This window comes from Arachis stenosperma, chromosome 10 (genome assembly GCF_014773155.1).
Source record: "Arachis stenosperma cultivar V10309 chromosome 10, arast.V10309.gnm1.PFL2, whole genome shotgun sequence".
NCBI lineage: Eukaryota > Viridiplantae > Streptophyta > Magnoliopsida > Fabales > Fabaceae > Arachis > Arachis stenosperma.
The window spans coordinates 2,300,198-2,312,272 of NC_080386.1; positions in this window are offsets into that span (position 1 = coordinate 2,300,198).

Genomic DNA, 12,075 nt, shown 5'->3' on the forward strand with positions numbered 1-12,075 from the left:
ATTATAAACTAATATATTTTTTTGGTAAAAACTAACATATAGTATTTTCATATGAAATTAAATTATTTTATTTTATTTTTAACATTTCAAAAAAATAATATACTCATTTAAAATTGGATTATTTAATTTTATTTTTAACAATTAAAAACATTATTATTAAGTAAAACCGTATTATTTTTTTAAATAAAAAATTAAAATCAAACATTCTGATTTTTATTTTAAAAAATAAAAAAAATTAAAAATTAAAATTGTATTTTTCAATTTTTTTTGTAAAAAATTTTAAAATATATAATTTAAAATTAAATCCTTCAATTTAATTTTTTGACAAATGACTCCTTTATAAATGGCTTAAAAATTGATTATATATTCTCAATCTCTGCAACGTGTTAGTTATAGTTTGTTCTTTTTTCTTATGACTTTCAAGTTAATACAAAGAGAAAGTAATATAATGTGATAAGTTGGGAATTAGTTTGCTAAATGTCGAAAGATCATTCACAAACAAAACAAAATTAAAAGAGTGGGTATGTATAGGCTTTTTATATAAATAAATAGCACAAATATATTATTTTTTAAGATACGTATGAAAAGAAATAGTTATGAAAATATGTAGGACCATTTTAGGTGGAAATTGAATTTACACTTCAATTTAGATGTAGTAGCTACGAAATGAGACTGACAGGAGTAGGAGGCAGCATATCTGGTTCGACGCCCACGAAATAAGTGTAGAGGCCATTTTGTGATTGGCACCAGTAAAATGGTGCACTCTCAAATGTACGATCCCATTTTTTTCTTCGTCTTTTCTGTTTCTCTCTCGCTCTTTTTTCTCATTTTTCTCTCTTTTTCTATCTACAAAAAAGTTCTCCAAAATAGATAAACAACACCACCACCTTTCTCTGCCGCAGAACCTGAAAAGCGAATTTGGGAGCTAATGAAGAGAGTAAAGGTGCCAATACGAATTTGGATCCTAAGATTCATTTTGATCGGATTTTTTCTACCGGTTTACTTCTTCAAGCAGCGCTATGCAGAGAAGAATCAAACTGCAGCATGATAAACTCATCAAGTACAATGAGTCCAAGAAATTGACACTCGTCCAGGTTAAAAAGAACACATTTTTCTTAAACTTTGAGTATGATTTTGTTTTTTGTATTTGAAACAATGGGAACAAGCTTTTACGGTTAGCTTTTCATTATTAGTTATGGTTTTTGAAACTCTTGTTATGATTCTAAATTTTCTATTGACGGTTGGATTATGTGATGTTTGTTTAGTTTAGCTTTAGTTAATGAAATCAAGAAGTTGAAGAATTTTATTTCGCGTGTAGTACCATTGACTTGGACTCCAATTCATAGATGTTCCACCGGAGTTGGCCATTTTACTGGCGCCAGCCACAAAATGGTCTCTCCACCCATTTTGTGGGAGCCGAGGCAGAAATACTTTCTGCTTCTGTCAGCCCCATTTCGTGGCTATCACACTTGAATTGAAGTGTAAATCCAATTCGCATGCGCCCCGTCTGAAGTGGCCCTGCACATTTTCGGAACTATTTCTCTTCATGTGTATTTTGGGAAATAATATATTTGTTATATTTATTTATTTAAAAAAGCCGATATGTATATGGTGAATTTTATGGTGCCTATAACTTGATGCCTAACTTTTGTCTAACTTACTTCTTATGACAACTTTTGAATATTTAATAATTATTTACTTTTATACTTTTAAAATTAAATATTAATTTTTAACCCTTTTTGGTAAATTTGGCATACACTTTTAGGCACCATAGCAATCACCTGTGTATATATGTGGTAGTCTATACGATTTAGTAGTAGATAGTACTGCCATCATGAATTCACCCAAACACGAGAAGAAAAAAAAAGATATAATACCGTCATGTAGAAATCCATTTTATTTTCTAAATTTAAACATTTCAATGACAATGAATGATGGACTTCACTTAATTATTTTTTTATGAGGTAGGAGAATCAAATACCCCAAGCAAAAAAGAAAGACAAGAAACAACTATTCAGACTAAGAGCCTCTAGGGCGCAAAAAATTAAAATAGTCTAAATCTAAAATATCGGGAGGAGCACATAAAAATGTGCAGGCTAAAAGAATGGGTATGTCCTTTTTTGGCAAGCGTATTAGTAACATAATTTATCTCTCTAAAAAATGTGACCATCCGAAGACATTAAGCCGTTGGACATGAGTGTTGATATCAGCAAAAATCGATGCACAAGGATGACTCACAGGACAACCATTCTTCATAAATTCAAGAACAGAAGATGAGTTTGTTTCAATAACAACTCGTTTAAAATTGTTTGCTACGGCAATCTGAAGGTCGCGCACAACCCCTTACATTTTCACCTGCATAATAGAAAAGCTGCCCAAGTTAGAAGCAAAATCAATCATATATCTCTCCAAGTGATCTCTGAAAACTCCACCGCACGCCGCATTATTCTAGTTAGTGAAAAATGAGCCATTAACATTTAGCTTAATTTCATTCTCATGAGGAGTGAGCCAGCGAATAAGGGTGTTTGAGGTTGGAGTATTATGCTTCTGCCTCCAATGCACATTCATGACATGTAAATGTTCCTCATACCTAGCCATAATCTGGATAAGAGTTGTAGCAGAAGAAATCAACATATCTTCAAAAACGAGCTTGTTACGATAAAACCAAAGGTGAGATGCTACAATGCCAAACAGATTTGACCACTTAGATCTTTTCAAGAGATTGCTTTGCAACTAATTCATCATATCTGAACTCAGAAACTGGCATAACTGATCATCAGTCATGAGATTTCGCCATATACCTTTCGCAAAAAAAGAAGTCTTTAATATCGTTCCTACACCGGGGACAACGATCATCGTTGGTAAAATGGCGTCTTTTTCTCTCGGCATTAGTAAGAATGGAGTCATGAGCAATCAGTCAAAGGAATAGACGCACACGTTCTGAACCTTTCCAACTCCAAACAAGGTTGAAGATGTTGCTGGAGTTGTCGATGGTATTCTGGATATCTTGGTAAGCGAATTTGAGCTTGAAGCATTCATCCGAGGTAAGAGTCCACGTAGTCTGGTCTTTATCTTTCTCAGGGGACGGCGGAAGAACCGCATCAATCTTGCTGACCAGGAGCCATTCTTTAATTTTATCAGCATCCCACTCCCCTGAAACAGAGAGAAAATTTGTAAGGTTATTAAAATAATCAATGCTACTATTGCTTACCTGATTAACATGCATATCCAAACTCCCTAAATTTGGGACCCAGTTATGTTTCAAGAAGATGTTGCTTTCGTCATTGTCAACCCGTCAAATGGTGTTTTAGTGACATGCTCCCAATTATCGTAGACTCTTTTCCAGAAATTCGAGTTACTTTGCTTTCTTTCCACGCGAGGGATAATGTCACCTCCTCCACCGTATTTGGAACGCAATACCCTTGTTCACAGGGCATCCTTCTTGTCAGTAAGCCCCCATCCAACCTTCATCATGAAAGCCTTGTTAAGTGTATAGGCATAACGAATACCCAAACTCTCATTTTTCTTTTGTTGACCCACTTTTCTCCAACTTAACAAGTGGACTTTTTTTGTTTGTTCAGTTTCTTCCCAAAAAAATTCTTACATTTACGGTCAATAAAATTACAAGTAGTAATAGGGAGTAAAACAGTTTGCATTGTATATAAAAGAATAGCATAAAGGACAGATTTTACCAGGATATTTCTTCCTGCCAAGGAAAGGAAGGACGCCTTCCAGGAGTTGAGCCTGGTGCTGAGTTTGCTGAGAATTTTATCAAAGGTGTTATTTGAGACCTTAAAATGATAAAGAGAAACCCCAAAGTACTTTTCTAAATTGTCAGTTCTGGTGAAACCCAAAATTTCACTGATTTCTTCTCTGATTGGGCCCAACATTTTTAAAACAAAAAATACGAATTTTGTCTCCGCAACTTTTTATTCGGAATTCTTACAAAAAAAATATTGAAACATTTATTAATGATACTAGTTTGCTCTATATTTTATAATATGTTTGTTTAAGCTTTAAACACCAAATAACACAAATTATTTCACTGCTAAAATACTAACAATTTTGGTAAAAATTTAATTAACATGTGTTCTAAAAATATATGATAAATTTATTATTAATAAAAAAATTTAAATATTTTTTTAATGAATGTTAATTTAAATATTTATATTTATAATTAAATTTTATTTTAATTTATAAACTAAACATGTACTTTATGATATAAAATAGATAAATTCTTTTGGTAAACGTATTATTATGAGTGATATTTTTTGCATATAAAATAATATTATTTTGTGATTAGGAAACCAAATAAGTGTTGATTTTACCTTTTATATTTGAGTCAATATAAATAATTTTAACCAGTATATTTAATAAATTTTTTTATATAATTTAACTAACGTGCTTTAAAGATACGTATTATAAGAAGATATGTTAGTTAAAATTTTTTCTATGATAACCCTAAAAGATGCTTTTGTAAAGATACGTACGAGCAAATTCATGTTTGTGTTTTTTGAAAGTGAAAATATAGGAGAATAATGTTTTTTTAACTAACTTAAATAATAGATTAAAAAATAAAAATTAATTTTAATTTTAAAAAACAATACATTTTAGTATTTTACCGAAGATCTAGCATAACTCCAAACACGACAAATTTCAATTAATGATGACATGTTAATTTAGTGCAGTAAAGTGACGCTAGGAACATTGACGTTCAAATTAAGGCCTTGTGTTTAGTAAATATGGCTAAAGAATTCCGGATACATTGGTTATGGGGCAGATTAAATGCTAAATAAACTACGCTCACAGTTACTGTCACAAATGAACGACATTTGTTATTATATCAGTGCTTTAAATGTTAAAAATTTGTATATTATTTAAAAATTATTAATTTATATTTTTAAAATATTTTATTTAATTTGACATATTTTAATTTTATTTATTTAATTATTAAATTAGGCTTTGTATTTGTAATTTAAAATTTTTTATTTAAATTTAATAAGAGATTGTAAATATTTTTTAATTATTATAATGATAACATAAAAACGATTTGAAGAGTGTCAAAATATATTTTAGTTTCATGATAAAATTATAATGTGGATAAATAAAGTTAAGTGAATCTCTCTTGTTGTATAAAAAAATTAAATATAAAATTAAATAAATTTTTTAATTTAATTTTTAAATTATAGCGTGAACAAATTATATTGAGAATTTTTTTTGTTATATTAAAAAATTAAATAAAAATTAAAGTATTGTTTTTACATTTAATTTAAATCTATTCCTTTTAATATATATTTTTTATTTAATCTGAATTTTTATCTTTTTGTTTTTTTTTTCTTAATCATGTTCATTTATATGGAATATTATACAAAATATATCAAATTGGTATATTTAAAATTATTAGCTAACAAATAAGCATATAAGAATAATAATTTTTAAAATTTTTAGTACATTAATAAAATAAACTTAAAATTTTATTTCTTTTTGGTTATTATATACTTCCTTAACAAGTGTCTTTATAACAACTTCTAATAAAACCCTATCTTCATTTTCACATATCATATGGATTTGGAATAAATGAAACATATGGGTGGCATTTATTTTCCATGAATACTCATACTCCGTATCTTAGCATTCACGGTGCCCCAATATATTGTATTTAAATCTCAAATAACACTACATCTTAATTAATATTGTTCTTCGGGCTTTTGCTTGTGATTAAAAGATTCTTTTTGTGTAAGACAACAATAACTTCAATTACAGCATATGAATATATAATAATAATAATTACAAATTAGTAAATTAAATTGGTCTCTTCATCATTATTAAATCTCTTGCTCTACAACTTAATTAGCTAGCTATAACAATAATACACAATTGTTAATTTATAAGATTCAATTAAAATTTGAGAGTTTAATTAATGTTCACTTCTATTATTTATACACATATATTAATATATAGTAGTATATATAGATAAGTTTTATATATTATTAAATCAACGAACTTTTATATTGAAGGGGGATAGTATGGCCGTTAAAATGGGCCAAATTTATTAGGATAGTCTGTTTACCTATTTAAATGGGTGGGTTTTACTTTTAAAATTAAGTTCGTTTAAATTTCGGGTTAAACAGGCTGAATCCAATTAATCCAAAAAAAATTACAGGTGAAACGAGTTAATCTGCGAGCTAAACGGGTGGTTTGTTTAAATTTTTTTCAAAAGAAGTAGCACTTTTCAATAGGTATTTCACCCAACCCGACCCGAAAATTCGACTCATCAGCTAAAAAATATTGTTTGTTTAAGATTTTTGATTTAAAAGTGATATTTTTGTCAAAATATTTTTCAAAAAATAAAACAAAAAGATAAACGGATTGACCCGTTTAATCCATCGGACTGGCAATAAACAGGCCGAGTTAAAAAATTATGACCCACAAATAAAACAGATTTAAATGGTCCAACCCATTTAACTCACAAACTTAATGGATTGGAGCTAAATGAACTGGGGCTAAATGGGCTGGACTAGCCTATTTAACAATCCTAGAAATAGTACATTATTAGAACACTTAATTTTATTTCCAAGATTTTATCATATTAAGGAAAAATAAAATTGACAAATATTTTTTCAATGTCCACGAAAATAGGAGATAGGCAAAACCCTACTATAGCATTTAAATAATGTGCATAGTATCTTGAGAAGTAACATAGTCGCATGTAATTCATGAATGCTACCGAAATGAATGTAATGTGCCTCACATTTGGAGTCAGAAATTAAAGTAGTAATGACTCCATGCATGAATTGGTAGCAAATAATTGAAGGTATATAGTGTATTGGGAGTCCAAAAATGGAATGGGTTCCACAAATCTTAAGGACTAAGAACCATATATGAAGAAATTTTTGGTGCTGACACAAACAATAAGGTTGGTGAAATCAAATTTAAATTGAAAACAGGAAAACTGAATTTCCCCCGTGACTTCCATTAAACTTGGCTGAGTCCCACTAGCTAGCAGGTTTTGAGTGGGGGCATGCAATTACAAGTCTTATATTTAATTAATTATTATTTATCCTTTAGATAATTCTATATATGCACAACATATTTTAAATAAATAATTAAGTATGTGATAAAAAATAAATAAAATATTTTACGAATGTAAATTTTCGGACAATTTACATAAATAAATTGTTTGTCCTTTAAATTTACGTAATTGTATTCTTTCAAACATGAATACCCAAATATATTGTTTCATATATCTTGCTAAGATTATTATCAAAATTTGATCTTGCCAAGACTACTCCACATGCCGATGTATATGAAGATAAGATATGAAAAAAATCATAACATATAAGTTGACACCGAAATTGTACAGAAACAGCAAATATCTTCTTCAAAGTAAACCAGCTATAGCGGTTTATGCACACTTATCCACACACATAAACCGCTACTGCCAGTAGCGGTTTATGGCCAAGCATCAATAAACAAAAACTGTAACAGCCTCTAGCCGTTTCTGTGTTCTCCCATTTATATGTAATTCGCGGCTGGTTATAGCGAATTATGTGTTTTCGTAAATCGCTACTGACAGTAGTGGTTTCTATAAATACATGAAATAATGTATTTGCCTCTTCATATTTAAAAGAATGCAATTGCATAAATTTAAAGGATAAACAATTTATTTATGTAAATTGTCCTAAATATTCTTTATAAATATTGATTTAGAATGAACTTCTTTTAGGCTTTGTAATATATAACTTAAGTGACAAAATAAACAAAAATGGCATTATTTATATATTTTTGGATCCTATATTAAGGTTACTCAAAATAAAAATATCTAAATTTTTTTAAATAATAAATATTACATTAAAATTTTATCATGCATGCATCCAGAACAATGATGCTAGCTAGTCATCATCATAGAGGAGGGGGTGTTTTCTTTTTTATTTTCTTTCTTTTTTGGGTATATTACTGTCTTTCTCTTAAAGTAGACACGAGACGTTGACCTACTATTAGGTCAAAAATTGAAGATTAATATATACCTTTACACACTTAGAAAGTAGAGCATGCATGCATGGCTAAAGGCTAAAGTATACAAAAGAAGGCAGAGAGTGATTATTATTTTTTCTTTTATTATTATTATTATGTGTATGTTACGGTTCCGTGATGAACAGAAATGATTAGGTAAAGTCTCTGTTTTTGAAGATTGATGATGGCAATGTCACCCGCGCCAAAACAGGGGAAGAACCTAATAGTAACACTCTCACTATACCTGTTGGGAGTGTGAACGAAACGTTTCACACTTTTTGTCTTTTTGTTTCGTATATGAAATCAAGCATTATTGGCTATATATCTTTTTGTGAAATAATCGAAGAATATATTATCACTCAAGTAATTGCCTTTCTACACTTTATACGACATACTTGTGGCAACTAACAACCATAAAGTGTTAGGAAACATTTCAAGTGCTCCGAAAATATCGATGCATCAGTTGTTTTAACCTTTGATTTTAATTAATATATATTATATATATTTTTTATAATTCAGATCAATGGTTAAAATAATTGGTGCACCGACTTAAAATGTTTTCAAAGTGTTAATTCTAAACACCACCGATGACCCACCCCTCTATTTTCTTTCTTTTTAATATCATATATTTTTTTTAAGTAAGGTATATCATGGATGGTGTTGCGAAATTATAGAGATTAATGTAGTTAGGTGAAAATTTAGGTGAAGTCGGCTTCACGTGAAGTTGATATTTGAGAGCCGTTAGATGAAAATTTAATCAAAACAGTCGAATCATCTAACAGCTCTCAGATATCAACTTCACATGAAGTGAACTGCACATGAGTTTCCACCATGTAATTAATATTGTATTGTATAATTAAGTAGCTAAAGCACCTTGTTGTCGTCCATAGTAATAGAATGTAACAGGTTTCGCATTTTGTTTTCTTTTATCAGGTAGTGAAAAAGGAACTTAGTGGTCCAACAAACATAAACTTAACACTTTCCTGAATCCAAGGTGATCACATTTTGTTTTCTTTCAATATGGTGGAGCCCCAAACAAAAGTGCTTAATTATAATTTCCAAATTTGAGTATCACACATATATATATAACTTAAAAGATTTTAATTAGATCAAATCAAAAGATTAATACTTTTAATTTAAAAAAGGAATTAATTAATGCTGATTTAAATATAATACAAAAGTAATAAAAAAAATGACGGTGGATCCAATAATCCATTATCCATTGATGAGTCTGTTCCAAAACATGCACAATATTATTGTTGTTTATCTTGCTTTAGTTAGTTCACGTACATACAACTTTAGTGTCTGAACTGTGTGATAAAAAGCGGTGCTTTGCAGCCACTGTTGGATAATTTTTTAATTTTGCCCACTCTACTTTGGGTCTATGTATGTAGCTTTCTCTTCTTTTGTTATGAAGCTGTAGTATTTGTGATTTGGAAGATACTGTTGGGGAAGATGTTTTAATTCCTCTTATCTTTTGTTTTATATATATATAAAAGTTTTTATTAGTACATTGGGTAGCGTTTGATGGAGAGATAGAGATAAAAAGACTGAGACTGAGAGAGAGACTAAGAGACATAGATTAAAATAAATCTTAGTATTTTGTTTGGTATAAAATGGGAGTTCAAATAATAATGAAATTTTAATTTAATTTGTACAAAAAATAAAATTAGAATTAATTAATTGAAATGAAGGTATTTTAGGTATAAGATGTTATTAAAGTTTTAAGGAAAAATTATTGTAAAGGACCGCTAGGAAGATTTAATTATTAAAAAGGACATTTAATATTAAAATTATTAAAAAGGACCAAATCTTCTTATAATATTTAAGAAGAAGAACCAAATCTTTCTATAAAGAGATAAATATATCTTTAATTATTTTTTATTTATTTTTTATAATTTTCCCTTAAATAATAAAAATTACTAAAATAATAATAAAAAATAAAATTTTAATAACAGTTTTACTAAATATTATTTTCTAAAATTGGTCATCTAAAATTTTAAATTAATAATTATTCTTCAGATACTTACACAATAATACTTATTTCGTGTTATGTATTATAGTAAATTGAGTTTATGAACTGATTCAATTTATCATGTATTTTCTATAATAATAAATTAAATTGGATTGATTAGATTTATTAAAGAATTTAGTGCAGATATAATTTTTCACTTATTTTAATAAATTGAAATGGCCTAATTCGATTTATTTAGATATTTTATCTTATTAATAATTAAATTTATCTAATTTAATTTATATAGATATATTTAAAACAGATGTGTAATTAAATAATTTTATGTAAGACATCTGTATAACTTTAATCTCTATTTATTAACGTAAATTACCTTTGAATTTATATCATGTTTTATTATTATAATTCAATGGCTAAATTAACATGAATGCTTTTTTTTTTCAAAGATAGAAGACTCGAATCCGCGATCTCTTAATTGAATATGGGGAGACCTCTTAAAAAAAATTAACATGAATGCTATACCCAAAGAAAATATAAAATGCAGGGTCTCTAAAAATTATAATCTTTATGTTGATAAATTTTATTTTTCTTAAAATTTTAATAATTTTTATTTATTTTTTTAATTTTGTGATCTTTACCCAACAAGAAAAATAAAGCTAAAAAATCAGAAAAGTAAAAAAATACATAAATAAATAATAAAAATTACAAAAATTTTAGAAAAAAAATTGTTAATATAAAAATTATAAAAAATAAATAAAAAATAATTAAAAATATATTTGTCTCTTTATAAAAGGATTTGGTTCTTCTTCTTAAATATTATAAAAAGATTTGGTACTTCTTAATAATTTTAATATCAAAGGTCCTTTTTAATAATTAAATCTTTCTAACGGTCCTTTATAATAATTTTCCCTTAAGTATATTAGTACATTGGGTAGCGTTTGATGGAGATAGAGATAAAAAGACTGAGACTGAGAGAGAGACTAAGAGACAGAGATTAAAATAAATCTTAGTATTTTGTTTGGTATAAAATGGGAGTTCAAATAATAATGAAATTTTAATTTAATTTGTACAAAAAATAAAATTAGAATTAATTAATTGAAATGAAGGTATTTTAGGTATAAGATGTTATTAAAGTTTTAATCTCCATCTCTAAAAATTTTAGTGTTTTGTGTTCTCACTTTTTAGAGGTACTTGTTCATACCCTGGCCCAATGTTAAGGGCCCAGGTCCAATCGAAAGGCCTGATCCAATAGATTAAGCCTAGCAAAGCACCCACCTCCATTCAAGAGGTCGGTGTCAACCCCGACTTGGTACGAAGAAGTCGGTTGTGAGATTAGCTGGCAGATAAATACTCATTCAAATGGGTAACTGCCCCTGAAATCTCTCTAACCACTTCATAAAGCCATATCTTAACCTCCCTAAGATAATGGGACGGTTATTATCCTAAAGATACGGCACTACTCCAACGGTGGTTATTGGCTCACCACTATAAGTACACTGACACACCTCAGGTATTCCTAAGTCCAATACTCTCTAAGACCTGCTTGCACCCTTGCTAACTTAAGCATCGGAGTGTCTTTGCAGGTACCACCCCCCATTCCCACGCGAGCTCAAGTCGGAAGGAGTTTCCCGAGTTGCGGACACACCCGAAAATCACTTTCATCACACACTTGGGCCGCCAAACGCCGTCCGTATTATTAATCTCCGGTTACCTACCGTAACATTGGCGCCGTTGCCGGGGACCCGAGAGATCATTCAACGATGGCGGATAGATCCCACGAAGAAGGCCATGCGGAAACAGATTCTGAGCAAGAGAATCTAGACGTAGGCTATGGCAATGAAGACAATGATCAACACCGAGAGGGTACCTCCGGAGTAAAGAATCCGAAGGTAAATTCCTCAGATGGACGTGAATCAGAAAAAGGCGGACCGTCTCATGTAACCGAACTAATGAGTTTGGTTCATAGTCGCCTGGAACAATTGGAACAAGAGCGGGAGAGGCAAAAGGAAACCGAAAGGTACCTTAAAGAGGAGATGGAACGACGAAAAGAGTTAGAAAGAAAACTCTTACAGCTAGAATCCTCCCTCAAA